This window comes from Lepisma saccharinum, chromosome 14, assembly GCF_977018435.1.
Source record: "Lepisma saccharinum chromosome 14, izLepSacc3.1, whole genome shotgun sequence".
In the NCBI taxonomy this organism is placed as follows: Eukaryota; Metazoa; Arthropoda; class Insecta; order Zygentoma; family Lepismatidae; genus Lepisma; species Lepisma saccharinum.
In genome coordinates, this window is record NC_139242.1 from 39640170 (window position 1) to 39663942 (window position 23773).

Below are 23773 nucleotides of genomic sequence, written 5' to 3' on the forward strand. Positions count from 1 at the left end.
ACCCCCCCCCCCCCGCTCACACCTCCCTCCTTGTATCTTGTGCAGTGCACACGAACAGGTATAATGCACATTGCATTGTGAAAATGAATAGCAGTGCGAAGGGATGGCTGCGATGCCGGGCCCACCAATCACGTCCGACGAAATCAGAATGCCATAGTGAAACAGGCCACTCCCAGTGTTGCGATGGGTGGGGTCTCTCGGTTCGATTCCCGGGCAAAATAATTTCCCCCCATGCGTTTCGATTAGTCCGCACCCTACGGGCATCATAAAGAGAGAGAGAGGGTTGAAAAAAAGTGGGGGTGAAAAAAAAATGAGAGTCAGTCGATTCGTCGAAATGGTTGTTCCGATCTTTGTCGAGTGTCATGTCAATAAATCATGGATTTTATTTTTGTTTATTGCACCGAAACACGTGACAGTACGCTCTGGGTGTGCTGTAGTGTGTAGTTGTGCGAGTTGCCTGCAGGGTCGCGCTGTGCAAAAAGTAGGTGGCTATTTCGTTTCCTTGGTGGTGTGGTCTTTGCCTGTTAATTGTTGTTGTCGTTGGGGTGTGCATTCAAAGTTGCCCTTTCCAATTTTCATTCTTCTTTTGTTATTATAATTATTACTATTTTAAGAGTAGTGTAGGTTTATAAGTGCAAATGTGAAGCGGTAAGTGAAATAATTTCGGAATTTGATTATAGTTTTCCAGTATACGTGAATATAACTGTTCTTATGTTCCGACAGTTATGCTGGCAAACGTATCAGAACCTTGAACGATAAAAATCCCTAAAATTAAACAACCACGTTTTCTTCTAAGGACCTAGTGTTATAAGTTTGTAACAACTACCATTGCTGTTATTCTTATTATAATTGTTACAACAAAAGAGAACATGATATATTGAGATTTTATGGAGAACTTTTGACATCGAAAATACCCCTGATATGAGGAGCATTGGTGCATCTTACATGCAGATTACAATATGTTGTCATCGCACATAAACATAAAATAGGCACTATGTTTAATGTGAAAGCATACAAAACCTATTTTATCTTAAGTTTATTTTCCTATAGTGCACAAGTATGGTAAAAACACAGTATTATATAATACATACAATCGACATTTATTTGGTAAAATTATTAAATTCATGAAATTTTTCAACTATAATTATTTATATTCAAGCAGTATTTTTCCACTTTACTTTTAAACCGAAGATTATATAAACTGCAAATAATACGGGCTTATTCCATTTGATATTTCTCTAATATCTTGTAATTGGCTAGTTGGTGTGTATGGAAGTAATTTAAGGAATTATGATTAGTTGTAATGTTTGTATGACTGAAGGCCTGTTTTACAGCCACACCCTTGTCATGGATTTATAAATATAAAATTGTACGTATAATAATACTACTAAATAATATATTCACATGATAAGTAAGGATTCTTAAGGGGTAATTAAAATAATGTATAAAAATCTCTAAACTTGCCTGATTGTTCATTCCAATTTAACTTTGCATTTCTAATACAAATTTTCTTACCGTTAAACATTCATCACTGTTATTGTAATTACATTATAATGATAATAATAAGACTCATTATTACCTCACTGCTTCACTTTATAATATTTCTATTATAATGATATGTTAGTATCTTTCACTTTTGAAACGAATTTTTTACTCTTAAGTATAATGTACAAATTATCCTGATTAAAAAAATCATAACTTCAAAGCATTCGTTTGCTTTCGCGAACAATATGACAACAATTAATTTGGGGGAAGTTCCTCATTTACAATAAACCCTTTTTCAAATATACTAATTCCTATTCTAAAATTGAAGCTGTTAGGTTGCCCACCGTGATCGTTTTTATGAGATCTGTAGAATATTGTTTATAGCTATACATTCACTTTTGTCGGTTCTAAAAATTTCTAATTTTTGTTGATAAATAGCTGATGTTTGTAAACAATATGTGTTATTACTTTAGAATTCTGTCAAACTGGAAAAAAAAACTACTAGATAAAATCAGTTTTCAAGTCTGGAATCAAAGTATAATTTTATTTCTACATCTACTTTATGTAATATATTTACATCCACTGCTACTTCCTGTAACATATTTACTGTACAGTCACCGGCAATAGAAATAAGACACCTAGATCCTGAAATCCTCGCTTTCCTGTAGGGCGTTATGTGTGTTGTCTAACTCTACGGGAATTGAAAATTTGCTATTAAAATCCACTTATCGCCGTACAGTTAAGCAACACACACATAACACCTTTCAGGGAAAGTAGTATTTCAGAATTTAGGTGTCCCATTTTTATTGCCGCTAACTATACATTCATGCATATAGAAAATACTTTGATATCAAATAAGCTTTAATTTTCATCTTACCAGAAAATTATATTCTACAATTTTAACTTTGTATATCGAGTTTCTCAAATTTTCATAAAGAAAGCGCGGAAATGATATTGGAGTACTCAATGTACGTAAAGAAATATGTATTTTATCACAATTTTGTTATACGTTTTGAACTCGTGCACTTACACGTTTTACCCACAAATGTAAAGTAAATTAACACGTATTCGTGTATAATGTAAAACTTGGCTAATTGTTGATACGTACATGGGTGTCTCTTCAACTAATTACTTGCAAAACTGTGAAAGAAATTTGGATTAGAGTTAGCATGAAATTATTAAATTATATCGAATTGTAGCTGAAACAATTCACTTTTTTACTTTCTGTTCTATTCCGTCTTCTATGTTAACTACTTAATAATAATGTAATGTTTATAATGTTAATCTGCTTCTTTTTATTGGATTCATTTTAATTCAATCCAATTTTCAAGCTCACAAATTCGTGTTATTATGTTGTGATCTTTACTGACTGTAATCTATTTTAATATTGACATTTTCGACAGATTCTTAAGTGCTGATCTTTTGTACAATATTTACACTCTGCACAGAGAGATTTTGACTCTATTACTTTAGAATTTAAATGCTCAATTTGTTCAGAATTAATAAAATTATTTTATTTTGAAAAATAATTTGATTCCTAAGTAAGCAAATTGCTAACAGTACCTTTTTTGGGATATGAGATTGCAAACACATGTAGAAATTGTGTTTAGGAATATATAACTCACGTCAGAAATTTTGGAAGTCGCTAAAATATTATGGAGTAGAACTACACAAATTCGTAGAAATTGTTGTACATATCTGAAGAGTGTAGTCAGTTTTTTTCATTTTTACTATGCGTTAGTAAAAAATTAAATTTGTACTGAACTAGTTGCGAGGCCTTGGAAGCGAAGGTCTGCTAGGTAAACTATTTTATCTGGCTCATTTGTCTTTATATAATATTCTGTACATATATATAAGGCTTTGTTCCAAATACATTACAGAACCAGTGTAAAAATAATAATAAATGATGTACAGTAATAATAGCACTACACCAGACATTACAATTTACCACCCGTTAATATTCATATACTTCAGAATAGGGTATCTTCATAATTTTAATGTAAACTATCTACTATATTTCAAAGGCATTTAATTCAAACTATAATATCGTTCATTGATCAGTGTTTTGTTGGACAGTTGAAATTTATTAAAAATTAATCTGCCATTTGATCTTAAGAAATATTCTAGCTAGTCCAAATTCCTTGCATAAAGTCTTAAAAGTAAATTAACAATAACTTCCAGCCTGTTCCGGGAAGTTAAAACTGAACCCGCCAAAATAACTGCTAGGTAGGTAAGTTTTGGGATAATTATTTGTAAGCAATATAAATAAATAATTTGTATAACAGATGAAAACTAATTAATTAACCTTGAGCGCTGTGTTACATGCATGAGTTTGAACGGAGTTGTTCGCTCAAAATTACCCCTAGATGCTGTATTTTCGTTTCAGACCTCTATTGCACTGTTAAATTGTTTATATAGAATCGAGTTGAGTTGAGTTGAGTTGGTGTTTTAGGTCCACTTTATGCACAGTAAGACTAATCGGGACTGGACCTACAGTTTAAAGTGGGATCCGAACCACTTGTGCCTCCACCGGGTATATAGAATCGAGAAAGAACATATCTGTTTTCTTTGTGTGTGTTTGAATTTCATATATGTTAATCTCTATACCATTGTTATGACAATAAGCACAAATTCTACAATTATCTTCAAGCAGTTGGACATCCTAAGCGGACGTACTTTTTCGAAATACCTTCATATCATCTCCATATGAGAGTATTCAAGACTACTACCCTTGTACTATCATTCACAAAACAGAAAACAGTTCCTAATGTTGATCCTTGTGATGAACTGCTTGCAAATTTTACTTGATCGGAAGGAACATTTTTTTAAAACTTGTCCTTGCTCTCTCAATTAAAACGGTAACTTAAAACTTATTTCATGGTAAGTTGGTAATGTAACATTTCGGGATTCACAGAATCAGATGCCTTATTTAAATAAATAAAAATCCTTGAACTTGACAATTTCATATCATAATTTATCTTCCATGTAATCATCTCATTCGAGGTTAGAAGTTATTGATTGATACTTTAGATAAAAACCATCTTGACTAAGATGAGTATAATGTGTTAATATTTGATCCATAATAATATGCTCAAATAACTTTGATTTGGTATGGAGTTGCAATGGTGATTGTTCTGAAGTTTTCTATTTGAGGATCCATGAGCTTATTTTTAACTAAAGACACGATGAAGCATTTCTTACAAATAGGCTATCTGGATATTATTTGTAGTGACAAAATTGATTTTTGTGCTAATATTTATTGATTATCCATTATTGCATAGCTTGGAAACCAGCAGCTGTCCATTCCTTCAGTTTGTTTACAGAACTTATCAAATCATTCTAAGAAATCAAATCAATGAATCTATTTACAGTAATATACTTTCTTGCATTTATGGCATTTTGATAGTTATTTAAAAATCATTAAACTACTCTCTTGATCAGATAAAATGCTATCATTTAGTACTAATGTTAATAGTCATTATTGTTATTTTTACTTGGTAAGCTAATACCAAAAGCACTAATGTTATATTTTACATTATATCGCATCTTTCAGAGAATGTTACGTTACTTCTGCATATTCTGTTCTTGCATTTTTCACCTTCAGAATATTTATCATAGTATTTTACTTCCCTCATTTGGTTATATTTGTCAAAAAATCGTTTTCTTCTTATTCAACGTGTTTTCCAATTTTGTTACCCATGGAATACGATTCTTTGTTTGACAATAAGCATGCACATTTATTTGTATTTATATATTTCACACTGTAGGTTCTTTACACCAGCTTGTACATCTGCAGTGCATATTAGATAGCTCTAAAATCATACCTTCAAAATTACCTTTGCTAAAAATAAATTCCTTACGGTTAACAATTGTATTATTATTTGCGTTATTATTATATTTTACAAGATTGCATTTAAATTCGAACGAGGGGTGTAAAATATATAATTTTGTTCATGTCTAACTTACAGTCAAGAACATTAATAAGTAAATGACCCAACACATTAAAAGGCAAATGTGGATCAAAGGAACTGTTAAGATGTAAATTTAGAGTGGAAAATATCCTTTATTTTTCTACACTAATTTACTACATAAAATTTCCTCCCCCTGTATTAAGAACATCAACTAAGAATTATTTTTTGTCCATTAGGTAAACCATTAACAAATTAATGTACTCTTGAAACGAAGTATTAATAAACCAGGTTGCAAGTAAAAGCTGCAATTATTCTAAAAAAAATTCAACTTTCAAGTTAACAGTTGTTAATAATTGGTGTCATTTTTAGGCATAACCAAAAAACTTCTCCTTTGAAGTTTCCTATCATTACTCTCTCTTCTAATCTTTTTATATAATGTTTTCTAAAATTGTCAAAATATTCACTATCTTCGTTTGTCCATGTTTCACTCAAAGATTCATATTGGTACTCACAAACTTCTCGTATTTTGTGTTAATGCTATGTAGGTTATCATAGTAACAAGAAATACTTTCATCCCAAAAGGCACCCGTTACTTTTGAAAATATTGGTTTCTTCCATTCTTAACGCTAGCGTTCGTGTCAACCTTATGAACAAGCCACTTGTGTAAAACTACGTCATCTTTGAGCATACCATAAACTTTTGTACATAACACTCCTTAGAACCAACAATAAAGGTTGACAGAGTCTTCAAAAGTCAATTGCAATAAGAAAGGAAGAAGATGAAATTTTACCTTGTACGTAATTTGGTGCAGTTGAAAGTGTTTTTCCTTCTATTTGTGTGCACTTAATCACTTATCTTGGATTCAGTTACCTGTGACTTGAAAATCGTAATAAGTATGCCACATGTTGTTCAAAGTGAATGACACAGTTCGGACTCCTCTGGTTAACAATGTTCATTTACTATGACAGCGTAGGGCTGGCTACTCGTATAAGCAAGCACATGTACTCTATTGTTACAGACACACTCAGCCGATTAAGTTAGGTACTAGGTTAAATGTAGCTCATAGTAAATATAGCTCACTACAAAATATTTACTCTAGGGAAACTTTGCTTACTTTCAATTTCTTTTCCAAGAACTATACATGCTTATGTATGCGTGTATTATACGGCTAAGTCGATACCACTTTGAAAATATACCGTTACCGATACAGCGGCTATAACGATTCCCACCGATACCGATGTTTGAAAATTGTAATAATTAAAAGTTGTTTATGTATTGGTGTGTACATATTGCACTCTAATTATATGCATCAATTTGCCACGATTTTGCTTTAAAATATTCAGGAATTACGGAAATTCCAATGAAAGCAGTGTCATCTCAGGATCTGATCTTTATCCAGTTGTATATATCAGTAAAATGCCTTCCCAACTCAAGAAGTGCTTCTAATTGCCACACGGGAGGACGAGCTGGCGTTTGAAATAGTTGTCATTACACACACCTGTGGTATTTTCAGTATTATAGCAATATGTTCCTGTTTAGGGATATCTCGGAGCATGTATTTTAAATTTCCGAACTATTGACTATGTCTTAAGTTACGTACATTTGTGTTCTGTGGCCACCAGATATCATGTATTGCTCATGTAAGTTCTCAGTATAGGTTTTTCTGTCCATTTACGACTCATGTAGTGAGAAGTTGTCTTCAACGAATCTTCCCGTAAAACACAGTACGGTATCTACTTTTTCTGCAAATGTAAATGTGGGAAGTCGGACATCTTGGTGCCGGATATTTTGGTGCCAGGACAGCTCGGTGCCTGAGAATTTATTGCTAGAGACATTTTCCCAGCATTTTGCACAGCCTTTCATCTCTGACCCCTGATTCACTTTCAGTGACTGTATATGCTGAACGTCTTTCTGACCTCATAACATAGAAAATGACTTTGTTAGTGAATACATCTCACGGTGGGAAGAAACTAATTTATTATGGACTTCTGTACTTAAAAAAACTAAACATGATAAAAGTGTCTGGTTGTGCTCCATGAAGCAACGCAAGGCCTCGTCCACACTGTAAATGAAGTTATGAAACCTTCAAGGAACTTGTGCACCAGACATGCACTTAACCTTGGTCCATTTAGCTGCATTGCACTCTCATATCTTTGGAAACTATTGCAATACTTAAGTCAGGCCTCGAAATGGACCCCCGGTGGAGGCACAAGTGGTTCGGATTCCACTTTAAACTGTAGGTCCAGTCCTGATTAGCCTTACTGTGCATAAAGTGGACTTAAAACACTAAATCAACAACAAATCAACAAATCGAAATGGACAGGGGCGGATCTGAACGTTGTGAGATATTAATTTTTTTCACATATTTCACTACAGTTTGCTTTTCAGTGTGATCTAAATTGTTAATACTCTGTAATAGTACTTATTATCGCATTTATATTTCATTATTAATGCATTTATATATCATGTATAGCATACATTTTATATTTCTAATAGTAAGCTGAGCCGATATATTATTGACGTTCAAAAGATTCAATATTTGAACACACGCAAAATAACAGTGGAAATATCTTTCATTTGTACAGGTTGGTTCTTTTAATAAGCATTAAGACGAAGTATTGATACGTACATTTAATTTTTATTTAATCCCGGTTGATCGAGCTGACCATCATTTCCGTCTGCTTAAATTTTAAAAATGGAAGCAAATTCCAGAAGACTCGTGTTCAATGTATTTTATATAATTTTATGTGTGTGTACCTATTTTAATATTAACTATTAAATATTAATCCGGGAACTTTTCTAACGGTGGAAGCGGCCCCGGCGCCTACCCAGCGTCGAATAACATGGGTACCTGGGGGAAACCTTGGGGGGTAAAGGCGGTCAGGGGCGTGATGCTGATCACATCACCCCCACTCACGACCGGATCAAGAAAGTGTGGGGCGTTACCCCCGCACCCCCTATACGCCTTCATGGTGTGGTGCTATGCACAGGGGAACACTTTACCTTTACCTTTACCTATTATTATTTGTAATATAGTGCGTCGTTTCACTAGTCATTAATCTTGTCGTTGTAGTAGTCAGAAAGAAAAGAAAAAGGAAAAAGACAACATCATGTTAGCGAAGGTTCCATTATGTGAAAGTTTTCATTTCGATCCATGTATATATGCTAAGCCCTCATACGTAGCACAATGTGTTAATATATTAGGAGACCTCTACGTTTATTAGTATTACAAACAGTAAATAATAACATGTGTGCAACGAATCTCCCGGAAGACTACAATACCAATATATAGCAATCTTACCAATACATAGCAATATATGAAAATGAATAGATGATTATGGGCTGAAACTACCAGAACGAATTTTACATATATATTTGTACGATTATTGTCTCATTGAAATGATATTTGATATTCTATATATTCGAGCGAATCACGCTCGAGCGTGGGAGATTCGGACGAGTTTGAGCGAGCAAAAGTGGTCAAATGCAGTACTCTAGATACACATAAGATGTCACCTAAGCTTCAGCAGACTCCAAGAAAAAACTTGTCGACTGCTTTACTTCGTTTTGCTTTCCCTGTTCAGTAATCCAGAGGTTAATCCACAAATGTCTAATGCACGAGTATGTTCGTCCACAAATTTCACAACTTTACAATTTAGATCGTGGGCTAGATGTCATAGGTGAAGAGTTGTGCAAAAGAGAGAGAAGAAAGGCATCGAATATTAAGCACCAAAATGTCTTGCACCAAAATGACCTATTGCCAAACATTCCTGGCACCGCAATGCCCGCATCAAAATATCCAAGACCCGGAAATATGTATAGATACAAATATCACACATACATATAAATATATATCATACATATCGAAAGCTGTGGCTAGTGCATGTATAGTCATATGCATTAAACATGAAACCCTCTCACAAATCGAGCGATACCACTCACTCCCCTTTCTCTCCCATGTAAGTAATATGTTTTTAAATTTGTAATTCCAAAATTACTGATGGGAAACTTTATTGAAAACGACCGTTGGATTGTTTGATTTGCAGCATATTTTGCCAAAGTAGTATATGCTAAATGATTCCCTTCTATTTCAAGAAAGTCCAGGTGTCCATTTTCTGAGTTGGGAATACATTAAAGTATTCCATCGGAAAAGGTTAGTTCATGAAATGAGAAAGTTCGTCATACTTCCTCAGTTCGCACCATCTTACGGGTTCAGATTATGTGTAAACTGCCTTGAGTTAATGAACAAATACAAAGCAATTACTTCTAACAAGTCACATGGTTTTGGTTTCTGGGACGCATTGTCATAGTTCCACGTTCCATCAGGAGCTCAGCGATTGAATTCTGCGATAATAAGTAACAGTGATATTTAGAACGTAAGCACACGCCGAGATCTGCAAACGAATTCCGCCACACTGGAATTCTAATAAAATATTTTTGCCTTATCAATCCAGCATACACGAAATGGGGGCATGAGTTTACAATACCGGACCACTCAAAATTTCTATAAAATTTGCCTATTAACTAATTTTGGTGTCCTGATGACGTATCTGTAGTTCATATTTGGCGGTCACTTGTTAACATTGTACATTTATGTGTAGAACTTGTAAAATAACCTTGCGATTTACCACGGTGATTGTCCATACACAGCAATTCAGAACCATCTTTCTTTTGCAATTCATTAATGGTCATCCTTTACGCACAACAATCTGGCTACCTTGAATATTGACGTCAGACGAGGAATGCCTACGAGGTTAGGTTAGGCCTGTTAGGTTAGGTTCCATTAGCATAAATACAAAGAAAAATTAATATTTTCGCTAAGAGAACTATACCTTGTCTTCCCTAACATGAAAAATCTCTCTCCCGTGACGTCAGAACACACTGTTGCTAAAGTGTTGTGCGATAAGTAACACCCATTCGGGGAAAATAGCATGTTCCGTGGAGCTACTGTTCTTATGGTAGGGTTACGTTACGTTAAGAAAACATAATTTATTTCGTTTTTTTTTCTCGATTTCCATACTCGACCGCCAATTATTACATGCAGATTCGTGATTAGGAGTTTACAATTACTGAGTAGGCGAAATTTCATAGAAATTGGAGAGTGGTCCGGTATTATAAACTCGTTCCGAAATGGGTATAATATGACAATAATCTTACCATTTCAGCATAAATATACGATAAGATCCATACGAAGCCTTAATTTTCGTCTCATTAAACAAAAAAAATCCGCTATTCCATTTTCCATCGCTACATTTATTTTCACACTTGTGCTACCCTTGTTAAATTCATCAGTAACGATTGTTGTGCCTAGATAAAATTGTATTCACATAAGTTGCATGCGGCAATGAACACTTTTATTTCATATACAGTCGATTTTATTAGCCTAAGTGCAGCGACAGTGAAAACTAAATATAGCATATGACTTGATCCTTCCGTGTACTATGTTAACTGGCATATTTGCAGCAAATAGAAGAATGATTGTAGTTTAACGCGAGGTTTTTATGGCCTACCGTCTATTGTTTGATATACTTTTTTTTTACTGTGTTGCATTCCAGAAAAGTTATTATGCCTAGCAAATTCCTATGTTACATGCTTTATAAATATCAGTATAAATAATATTTGTCTTCAAAATACGCTAACTTACTGGTGCGTATTGTAAAAAAAATAGTTGTGCGTTTCTGGCTACTTATGGGTTATGCTAACGGAGTGTGTGTATTGTTTAATATTATAGAGAGCGTCTCGTATGCCTCAACTGGACGAGTTCACTATAACAATAGGGTTAAGATCTGCAAGTGGGACGCGAATGGGAAGTCAGTGCATTTCTTGAAATCCTTGTTTCAAACGTAGCAACGTCAAACAACTTAACGTGTATAAACGAAATACTCATATCGTACACTCAGCGTAGTTTCCCGCACGTTTTCTTTCTGCGTTTTGATTGGTTCACTCGAGTCAGACATGTCTTTCGCGTTCCGACATTACTCTTCCTTTATGAAGAAATGTTTTCAAGCGTGGTTTGAACATTTCCTGAATTAACATTGCTTCCATCTGGCGACCACTCTTAAAAGTCATTAGTTTCTTGTTAGTGCAAAGTTACATCTTTTTCATCTTTACCCTCTCCTCCTCCCGACTCCAAGGAAGATGCAAAGCAGACTGTTGAAATGGTCAGATACAACACTAATACTTTAGCTTCCATAAACTTTCTTCTCAGAAATCATTAAGGAATGCAGTGCCTCTTATTCCATGATGGTAGCGAGTATCACTAATAACAACAAATTTTGCAGAGTAATGTTGGAGAAGAGACGGTTAGGCCACGAGACAGGGTTTCTGCTTCACGATTGTGCTCCTCCTTACTCTCCAGATCTAGCATCCACTATTACGTTGGTAATTTCCCACATACATTACACCTTTATAATAACATCAAATTAGAAATGAAACTTGATTCATCCATATTTTTTATGAACCTCTCGAACACTAACCGTGACCAGGTTCATACATACAGGTAAAGTCCCTTACCACATCAAATACATTGATTGGACTATTATCAAAATTCCACTGGGCATCTGATATACTTGTTACGGCGGGTTACACTTGTCGCTTTTAATAACATTTCAAAATTCGAAGCAGAGTATGTAAGATAAAAAACACTAACATGCTTAATGGATAACAAAACGTTGATATGTGGAATTAACACGTTTCTGCTGCTTGTTTTCATTAGTTTAATATTTTGGGCATGTACTCATATATAGAAATTAAAATTATGTATCCTACGTTATTTAGGTGTAACCACAGATCATTCAACAACAATAATGCAAACATTTTGGTAAAAGTGGTTTGAAAGAAGGGGCACTGGCTTTTAATGGTATCACCTGAACATAGCACCTCTCCAATTACAACTCATAAGATTTTCCGCAACTGATACCAAACAATTGCTATTCGCGTTTCGATTATGCATGAAAAGAACTAGTGACCGAAATATATTAACATTTTATCCCACATTTTTTGCCCCAGAAATATTTTCCAACTCTTTGTCTCTAATACAATATTAATCCGTAATCCCCTTCCGCACCCTCACCGTGAAATTACCGTAATGAAGACATATTATATTCGCTCGTTTCCTTCTCATATTACTGTACGATGGATATTTTCCCCTCTGGCCTGGGGGAAAAAATAGCTGCAAAAATATAAAAGGTCGCGTCCGATCATCCGCTGTTTTTGGTGATTTTTATCCTCGTAAACGCACAATAAAGCATATGTGGCGGAAGTCAACTGCGCAGCTTAAAATATCGTCATCATTCATTTTAACTGTGGACACGTAAGCGGGTTTTTCGCTCCGCTGTGTTCATAGATTTTATAGGCATCAACCCCCGCCCCCGCCCCTAGTACCCTCCATCGATGCACAACTTGAACAATACTGAATATTGCATTTTTCTCGTCATTCTGGACAAGCACGCACGCGCGGACGGGTATATGTAATTCCTTTGAATTAGGGTTTTCAACTAGGCCACAACTAGTTTTTGCTAGTAAAATTTCGTTCGATTCGTATTGATCTTGTACATAAGAGAACGATATTGGATAATACTAGAGGCATGCTCGAGACCTTGCACCGACCTCCGTGGCTTAGTGGTCAACATGCACAGGGGTCCGGATTTCGAATCCCGGCCAGGGCATGGGTGTTTTTGTGGGTGTCCTTTCATCAATTTCATCATATCATTCATCCTCACCTTTTGCGAGTAGCCAAACGTGGCAGCAAATGGAAAGTTCCGAACAACTGACGAAGCTTTTAGGCTCGTATATAAGGCTGGAAAATACAGTATATGTCATCATTATTATGGAGGAATTATGGATTCATCTAAACATTATTGCTGGCATTGATGTTAGCAAAAGTAAATTAGATATCCACATTCACCCACTTGAGTATTATAAAATATTTGAAAACAATGTACAATCCATTGATGAAATACTGGACTTTTTACGTTTGCATAATGTAACCAAAGTTGGTCTTGAGCGAACTGGTGGATACGAACAATTATGTGCCTATACTTTACTAAGCAATGGTTTCGCGGTGTATGTCATTCAACCAAGGTGGGGGAGAGACTATGCTAAAAGCCTCGGTATTACTACAAAACCTGACAAAATAGACTGCAATAATTAGACAAAATAATCATCCTCATCGTCGCACTTTTTCCTAAATTGGCAGAAAAGCGACGCTAACAAAAAAATCAAATCATATACTAGGCCTTGAATTGCTGGCATGTTTAGAGGAAGGACGAGTGTGTCTTATCTTGGAAATGAACCCAGTATCCTTCATCTCCTGTAGTGTCATGCAAACCTCTGTACCACGGAAACGTCCTTGCAATCTCAATGACGTCAGCAAATTATCCAGCTTGCCTGATTGTATACAGGTTAAGGAACTAAACGGCGTAGCGAAATTAGAGATCCCTGACAAGACACAAGAGTTTATATTTAGGCCTGAGCCGATACCACTTCGAACCGATATTCTTACCGATTGCAACACGATTAACTCTTATTTCCATGACAGAAGAAACACCATATATGCTGACCAATGCAGTGTATATTTCAGTAAAGAAAAAACTTAACAACGTGACGTTTCAACCCTCTATTAGAGTCTTCCTCAGACTTGAAACCAAACTAAAAAAACGAAAAAAAAAAAAAAAATAGTTACGTGTTTATGATTCTTTTTTTATTGAAATACTAGCTGATTAGCCGGCGTTGCCCGGGTGTTTATTTATCCCAATCTTCTATTAGACAGGAAAATAATGAATTCTAACTTTAGTGTAAAATGTACTAATTTTATGTACAGGTATTGAAAAGTATAAGTACAGTATACAAATTATAAAGTAATCAAACGCCTCGAACGCAATTTCAACCAAAATTGGTACACATATGAAAATCGCAATCGTGAATGTCACCAATTAGCTTAGCGACTCCGAAAACTATGGATTCGACACTAATATCGGTCGTTTTCTATTATTTTTAGGGGTGCCAGGGGTGAAATGATATCCTATGCATTGGCGTAAAGCTTGATTATCCATCTGCTATTTCAGATATCGCTACTAAATCACGTGATCAAGAAATCACTCCTCTCTTTAATGATATACTGGAATCTATTGATAAGCTAAATAATGGTGAGGTTACACAAGGACAATTTAGCGTCTAGCATAGAAGTCATTTGAATTGGTGTTACTCTTATTTCATTTATCACTTCTTTAATCTCTTTTTGCTGCCAAGCTATTTCCTTTGCTGTGAGTTGCTTTTCAGGAGTATCAACATTTCCAATGAGTAATACTCTCCCTTCACTCACTCTTAACTTTTATAGATGAGAACAGTCCATGTTTACCCCCACAGTATTTATTTCCAGATTGTAAGTCATGTGTGTACCAAGTTTGGTTGAAATTGCTCCAGGCGTTCGAGAGTTATGCCGGAACAAACGGTACATACATATACAGTATATACAGGGTGATTCAAAAGTCGCGCGACATAGGACAACTCCGTTATTTGTGCAGATACCGAAAAAACGATAGAGGGCATAAGTGTAGGAAATACATTGTTCGAAATCATGAGCGTAATTGTTGCGACAGCAGATGGACCATTTACTAGTCTGAAATCACAAACAAAACAAAACAAAATGACTGCCAAAATGGCAAACGGAAAGAAACACAAACAAATCAATGCCATAGCCGTACTCCACTTACGACCGAACAACAAAATTGACAATCGCAATAGCAATACCAACCGCACGGAGTGGCAAACTGATACAAAGGAAAGACCTGAACTGACATGTCCAGCAGCTGCATCGCTGGGACACTATCGGAGGAATTGTTCAAATTGATTGCCATCCTGTTGACGGCACATCCGAATACGGTTCACAGAACTCTTGCGCATATTACGTAACACCATAGGTGTTATTGCTGCACAGGCTCCTCTGATGTTTTCCTGAAGTTCCTGCAGTGTTCGGGGCCTGTTTCTGTACACGACAGATTTGAGATGGCCCCAGAGGAAAAAGTCAAGTGGTGTCAAATCTGGCGACCTAGGCGGCCATTCCACGGGACCCCTGCGACCTATGCAACGCCCAGGTAAAACTTCATTCAGCAATTCGCGAGTTATTAGTCAGAAATGCCGCGGTGCTCCATCTTGCTGAAAGAAAACCCCCGTCGTTTTGCTAGGAGTAGATTACCCAAATAGGGCACGAGTGTCATCTCGAGATGCTCAGTTCAGCAGTGAGCTTGTTGTTAAGAAATACGGGACCGATGAGAACATCCCCGTGTATGCCACACCACACATTTAACCTTGGGTCAGTCTGATGATGAGCATCTACAGCAATGTATGTGTTCTCGGTTGCTCAGTACACAGCGTTATGTCTATTCACTGTTCCGTTCAGATGGAAACAGGCCTCATCGCTGAAAAGAATATCAGCTTCAAGGTGTGGCTGCTGCGTTCGTCTTTCAGCAAACCACTCACAGAACTGCACCTGTCTATCTGTGTCATCTCCATGCAGTTCCTGGACAAAATGCACACGATATGGATGGAAATGATTTCTGGATATTATCCTGGACACGGATGCTTGACTGATGCCACATTCTTGAGCCACTTTTCGTGTTGACCGTGTTGGACTGACTGTCAGCTTAGCTAGTACGCTAGCTGAGGTTGCATGATCTGTTGCTGTACGTGGCCGCCCAGACCGTCGTTTGTCATGGATACTGCCTGTTGCGTTGAACCGCTCCAGTCAACGACCAATGGTTGCATGATGTGGCGGTGGTTGATCTGGATGCCGTCTGTGATATTCCTCCGCAGCTTCCCGTAGACTCATCCCTGCAACATGGATAAGAACCATTTCCACCCTTTCCTGAATTGTGTACTGGGACATTGTTGTTGATTACTGGGAAAAAAATCAACATTACGGTCGTGATTTAAGATGTATTTTCCAACAATTTTGTTCTTGTCTCCTGCACACAATGAAAATAATACAAATGCAACATCACGGTCATGATTTCAAACATATGTCCAACAATTTTGCCCTCTATCGTTTTTTCGGTATCTGCACAAATAACGGAGTTGTCCTATGTCGCGCGACTTTTGAATCACCCTGTATACACACATACATCCATTTTTATATATACTCGTACACACAGAAAACTAAATGCATCGATTGATGCACTAAAGTGTGTTTTATGGCTTCTTCCAAGAATCAGATCATGCATGGGCGTCCAGAAGAGGGGGCAAGGGTGGGCCGTGCCCCCCCCCCTGGAAAATGAAAGTCAACCAAAAATTTTGTATCTCACACATATAATTGCATTCTAGCCACAATAATATGTGTTAATTATTCCATGAACACCATAAATTCAAAATTAAGCATTTTTTTTTTAGGGAACAACACCATTTTTGGGAAAAATGTGCCTTGTTTGCCCCCCTGGAAAAATATACCTTCCTTGCCCCTCCCTTTAAAAAATCCTGCGGACGTCCACGAGTCCATGCAGTGTCCCGTTTAGGTATCGCTTTTTTTTTTTTCTTTTTGCCTTGTATTCTTGACTAGACTGTTTCTTATGAATCTAGTAAGATTTTTAAAAAATATATTTTTGAGTCCAGTTTAGGTCTTCTTCAATCTTTGCAGTTGGCAACTCTGTGCAGATTCTGTTACGCCATGCGTGAGTCTGTGTGCAGAGCATCGAAAAAGGTCTCAATCTTTACCGAAAGTCCCTATGCTATTGAATGAAACTTACTCAACAATTATCATCCTGATGCGAGAACACACTGAATCCCATTCTTGCACAACTGTTGAAACGTATCATTCGCAACAATTGGGGGACGGGGGGTGCATTATCAGCTGTTGGGAACCCCGCCCTTGTTTGTCTCGCGACTGAAACAAGTATTTGTATTCTGTGGCGTGTATCTTTTTCTTCGTAATTAGGTTAATACGGTAGTGACCAATTAAATATTTAATGACTCATTGATTCCTGTCGTTGATAAGCCGGCAGTTTTAATTTCCGTGCAATCCATTTGATGTTTTTAAAGAAAAGGGGAGGGGGCAAAGGGGGGTGTGGAAGCTCATAAACAACCGCATAACAAAGGAAGGGTGCGTGGGTCTCTGGGGTATCAGGTGACACGTGTGTGTGTGCAATATTTTAGTGGCTTAATGCCCACACTGACAGTGCTGCTGATTACGTTATCCTATCTGTGACATTGTGGTCACCGGGAGAAGATGTGTGTGTCTCCTGATGCATTAAGTGTACGCACCATATGGCAACCCTTTCGAATCAGAGGGTCTTCAGTATTGTGCGAATTTGAACCTTTTGCTTGGGAAGGGGGTATGCTGAGAAATGCTCCCTTTTTTTGGAGCAGGCAAAAGCACTTTTTCATTACTTCGCAAACAATTCCATGTAGGTTGATTTCTTATGTAGACTCTGCATGAATGGTTGCCATAACCACCCTAAATGTTTTGATGCAAATTATATTCCTTGTGCCTCCTCCCCTCCCACTGCTGCCGTTCAAATCATATCGTTTTTATTAGCTTGGTCTGTTACGGAATTATGATAAAACCTGTTAAAATCTATCTTGAAAGTAGCCATAACATTTAGAAAGGAAAACAAAATCAATTATTTTGGAGATATAGCTTTTTGTTTGGCATTTCATGGTTATGGAAACTCTACTTCATATAAATTCATATGAATTCAATCTCCATATGTGTGTATGGGGTGTGTGGGGCTGTCTATGAAGGCTGAACTTTGTACCCACAAAATCAAAAAAGTTCCTGCGCCGCTGGAGGTTGCGCTGATTCTTTTTCTCACCCTCACCCCCTCTTTCTATCTCTCTTATTCTCGTTCGCTTACATTCTCTCTTTATTCTCCTGTTTACTTCCTCCTTTCTCTCTCTCCTTTCATCTTTCTTTCTCTGCTTGTTTATATTGTTCTATCCTTCCTCTATCCTCTATCTCTTCCTTTCCATCATCCTCTCGTTCCTGTCCTATCAAATTCTGTTTCTTATTCTCTTTCTCTCTCTTATTCCTTTGTGTGTGATTTCCACTACACTGTAATTCTAAAAATTTCACGTGTTCTACATGGTGGGCAGGCATAAGATTGGCCTCTGCTGTTTCTTCTACTGAATTTGTTTTGGGTGATCTTTGTGAGTGTCCCTTCATCAATTTAATCATATCATCACTCAGCCCCATTGTTTCTTCCCATTTGGCACAAAGTGGCAGAAAAGCGACGCTAAATAACAAGAAAGAAATCCCTATATCATTAATGCATTTCGATACACTCGTAAGTTTCGTAATATCGTTAAACATGGAAGTGAGCTATCTCGATCTGACCTTCTGAAAGAATTCCACTGCATTCCATTAAACTGATATCTTTTGCTGCATTTTAACCAATAACGACACAAAATATCGGCAAGTAATTTTTGATAATCCAGTTTAACAATAATTTGATTGATTGATTCGGTGTTTTCAGTCCACTTTACGCACAGTAAGGCTAATCGGGACTGGACCTACAGTTTAAAGTGGGATCCGAACCACTATGTGCCTCCACCGGGTATCGAACCCGGACCCCTTGATTACAAGGCGACGACGCTACTGCCACTGCGCTATCGGGGAGGCCTTCAAAACAACAATAATTTGATATGTCAGAGATTGTACTTTTGTGAAAATTCTCCCTTTTTCTCTACATTATCCTCTTTTCACTCATTCTTTCTTTATTGGAATTTCTTGTTTCTTGCTTTCTATCTCTCTTCCTTCGCCTCTTTTCCTCTCCCTCTTACTCCTTTCCTATTGTTATTTTGCTCTCACTCAAACACACACTCACTTAGCCCTACTTGCCTTTCAAATTCTATCCAAACAAATTTTCTTCTTCTCTTACTGTCATGTCCTTTCCCTGTTTTTCTTTCCTTGCTGTTTGAAAATTTGGTGTGTAGGCCAATACTATTTTAAGGGGGCTAATGCCCACCCTCTCCCGCTCTGTGACGACGCCCCTGTCTCAGATACGAAGCCAGTGTCTCGATAGACATAGTAGGAGACTGGAAGGGCTACAGGGCCTCCACGTTTGCGTAGCTATAACGTCCACGCCAGGAGCGTATATTCTAGGCTATCTGCGAAGCCTGAAGTCTAGAGAATAAAATTCAGGAGAGAAATCGATCAGAAATTGTAAATATTATTATTCATATCAGTGAGATGATGATGCTGATTCTGGAGTGGGCAACCTGATTTCCTATGGGTTGGCAACCTGATTTCTTATAGGTTGGCAACCTGGTTTCCTATGGGTTGGCAACCTGATTTCCTATGAGTTGGCAACCTGATTTCTTATGGGTTGGCAACCTGATTTCTTAGGAGTTGGTAAATGTATTTCTATTCATAGCCTAGGATCACGTGACATAGTGAGATACCCCAGATCTTGAACCCAGTATACGCCACTGGTCCACGCCTTGTAATCAAGGAGTCCCGGATTCGATACCCGGTGGAGGCATATAGTGGTTTTGATCCAACTTTAAACTGTAGTTCCAGTCCCGATTAGCCTATCTATGGGTAAAGCGGACTTCAAAACCAAAACTTGAAGAGATGCACAAAAGTGATATAGAGGCTTTTTGTGACACTAACATTTCCATGTCGCCAGATAAAACTTCCCGAAAAATTAAACCGTTCGCTCCAACAAAAGTCGGATGATCCTCTCGTTCTACGGTCTGCAAAAGAAACGCCACACGCATCCTTCTCCAGTGTTGCCATAACGTGTCAGTGTTGCCAGTTTTCCAACCATGACTGGCCCCAACGTGGACTGCCGCCGACCTTCTCACGTATCGTCTGGCCTGCTTCTGCCCCCCCCCCCTCCTTCCCCCTCCCCTTCCCACATTGAGTAGCCGGTCACTTCTCGTCCCCTGCCGCCTGGACTCTCATCTGTAGCCTTGGATGAAGGGAATCGGTTTATGGCGGGATCTGGGTGAGGGTGGGGGTTATGGAGAGGGGAGTCGGCTTCAGAACTGAACAATGGACATGAGGCATCGCATCGTCCCAGCAGAGAAAGCCAAAACACAATTAGGGCTCTCCTCTGAATGCTTGCGTACATGTGTGCGTGTGTGTGTACGTGTGACTGACTGACCACTGTTCCAGTGCCCCACAGATTGGGGGTTACGCAAGGGAGAGAAATTGTGCGTGGATTTGTGTGTGTGTGAGAGCGCGTAAAGCAAGGATTCTGTTTTTCGGTCATGGTGTGTACAGGGTGTGCTGTAAATGTTGGTAGAATGGCGGATTATGCATGCGAATGTGAAGAAAGTTGCTACAAATGTAGGTCCTTACTCACGGAGTGCCGGAAAGACGTTGAAGTGACAGGCGAATGACGTTATGTCAACTTATTCTCCCAGAGACTTTATGTATGTACCATCCAAGTATATAGCTGTAACAGTTCCCGAGATATCGGTGTCTAAAGTAGTGACGTCACTGGATAGAATTTGGTTTGGATAGACTGAAAGGTGGGCAGATATTTACAGAAGAGCTACAGTATGTCTTGGTTATAATTTTTTAACTCTCTCTCACTCTCTCTCTCACTCTCTCTTTCTCTCTCTCTCTTTCTCTTTCTCTTTCTGCCTGCCTTTCTGTCTTTACAGGGACACGGGAGCTTCCAGATAAATCTACCACAATGAATGAACTAAGGACTAAATCATCTTCTCTTAGGGCTGGCTAACATCTCACTGAGGATTGGAGCCCCTTCCTCCCTTCCCCTGTGGGGATGTCATGGAGAGAACATGCCGGGCAAGATCAGTCAGACTTCTCAGTAACATGGAAAATTTGATTTTTGTTATTTATCATCACTTCTTTTACACTTTGGCTAATCGCGACGATGAGGTCGAGTGATGATATGATGAAATTGATGAAGGGACTCTAACAAAGAACACCCATACGTCGTAGTGCGCTGTTCTAACCACTCCGTCACGGACGTCCAAATTCTAAAAAGTTGCATATGTTTGGAATTCCTTTTAGAGAAGTCAAATGATGCTTCGTGTGGTTTGGTTATACTCTGTCGCAGGACCCTGTGGAGCAAACGAACGAAGCTAAGTCCTCTGCGCAAGTAGTAAATCGAGAAGGCTCGACTAATGAACACGTGAGAGGAGAAGTGCGTGTATGGAGGGGACAACGTGACTGTAGCTACCAGTCTTTTAGACACTCCCACTCACTTCCTCCCCTTTTTTTAACGTTATACGCGGCCTTGCTCTACAGGCTACTAGAAAAGAATATAGATTGGCGTGGCATCGTTATAACCTATTCTATCAAAAATTCACTTGAATGCTCGAAAAGAAAGTATAGACACATTTATTTTTTCATAATTGTAAGTTTGTAGTGGTTTTTTGTAACGAGTGACGTCGTAGTAATATTTCTAGCGCAGTCCATTATTGTTATTAAGGCTCTTACTTATCTGGGATACCACACATTTCCCCCTAAAACAGCATTTTTCATAGTACAGTACGCCAACCTCTGTGAAGGAGTGGTTATCACGCCGCGGTACGACGGCAGAGGAGCCGGGTTCGAATCCCGGCTTTTGAAAGTGTCCCTTTATCAGTTTCATCATATCATCACTTACCCTTATCTTTGCGATTAGTCAAAAGTCTCTGTCCCGGGAACCTGTGGAGCAAGAACATAACAGTAGAGAAGGGGGAGAAAGCGAGTGGGGCTGTTGATACGGCTAGTAGCTGCAGCCGCATTTTCGTCTTCCCCTCTCACGGGTTCATTGGTCGAGTTCTCTGGATTCACTATTTGGGCAGTGACTTGTTCTCGTACGCTTGTTCCATGTATTCCCGGGATAGAGCATAGAAAAGCGAAGTTAAATAAACCAAATCAATAATTCTAAAGTACAAATCAAAAGTCAGATACCTAAACCTCCCACTCCACACAACCATCCAATAAAAATCGACATTAGAGCAGACGTATAGTCCTGCCTTGTTTGTCCGGAACACAATTATCTTATCATTAATCAGATGACTGGTTCTTCAATTGATCAGTTTTTGCTCCCTCAAGAACTGTAGCGTTTGGTTCCACTCTGCTGGGGAAAGCACAGAGCTATTGTCGCTCATGAAATCATTCGTCATTGTAATAAATCATGCATCATAAACGTTGGATGTAAACTTCGAATGACAGTTTATTGCACGATAGGTTTCGATTTAGAAGCGAGCTTCAATACACGATTACGATTATTGATCATGTCATTGTAAACGGTGTTAAACGCGTAAACCTCTTTTTACATTCGATTCCCGGTTAGTTGTTGAGTGGGAAATGGTAGATCCATGTCTTTGAAGGTTCTCAAAGCTTGTTTGTTGATGGTTAAAGTATTATGTCTTGTTTTTCCCTCATTGACTTCAGGCAAATATTGAGATGATAGAGTGGGATGCATAAGTATTGCTACAGCGCCTAGAATAACATAGTGTGGAAAACGGCATGCTTCTGCGCTCTCAGGCTGGTTCCACTCGAAAATGATCCGCTAGAGGCGCTGGTGTTGACCCCGGTGCTTGGTGTTCGACTGCTTATAATGGAAGTAAATGGAGTTTTCGCTGCAACGTCTGATTCTTTTACATGAAGCATTTCTATGAATGTGATAATTGCTATGATATTTGGTACAGTGGTCGCGAAGATATTAAGGAACATTCTAGACAGTCGACCACGTCCTGTTATCGTCATACTTTCGTCAATAATACGGGAGAAAAAATACGCGTGGAATGTTCTTGGCAACTAAATTTTTGTGTATGAATTAGGTTCATTATTATTATCATCATCATCATTTCTTTTAAAGATATACACACTGAAGCATTTGTATTTTGGATATTTACTGTCTCTTTTCTTCCGCTTTAAACTAATCGCGGCGATGATGATAATGATGATTGCATGAAACGACAAGGTGAACCCCACAAAACTTTCTTAGTGCCATCGACATGAGTGTAAGGCAACTTTCAAACCAATGGGACAAGCGACACGGGATGTTCACACTGTCACGCTAGTGACACACACTTCCAGACTGTAAACTAGCATTGCACATGCGGGTCCAAACAGCAAACGACACGTTCATATGGCGTATTCGCGTACTACTTGTTACTTCGGTCGGAAAGCTCCTTAAAGGAAGGATGCTCAGACCGAAGCGACGCGCTACAGGGGGGGTTCCCAACTAAGTGACAAGCGACATGGTGCCTTCAGTCTATTAGCAAGCGTTGCTTGCGAACAACAGATAGGCGACACGATAAGCCACACGTGTCGCTTTGTCGCTTCTGCGTCGCTCAAACTGGGCCATTTCCTCAATAGCTTGCAACATGTTGCCGTGGTTTGTTGTTCGCGCATACGCGATGCAATGAGTGTCTTGCTTTAGTGAGATTGCGCACCAAAGCGACAAGCGGCACGC

The 23773-nt window shown here is 38.1% G+C and overlaps 1 protein-coding gene across 10 annotated transcripts in view; it reads left to right on the forward strand.

Annotated features, from left to right (window-relative positions):
- The window catches only part of dati (zinc finger protein datilografo), a 688312-nt gene that overhangs the window by 340237 nt on the left and 324302 nt on the right, over window positions 1-23773 (forward strand). The gene's annotated exons all lie outside the window — the stretch shown is intronic.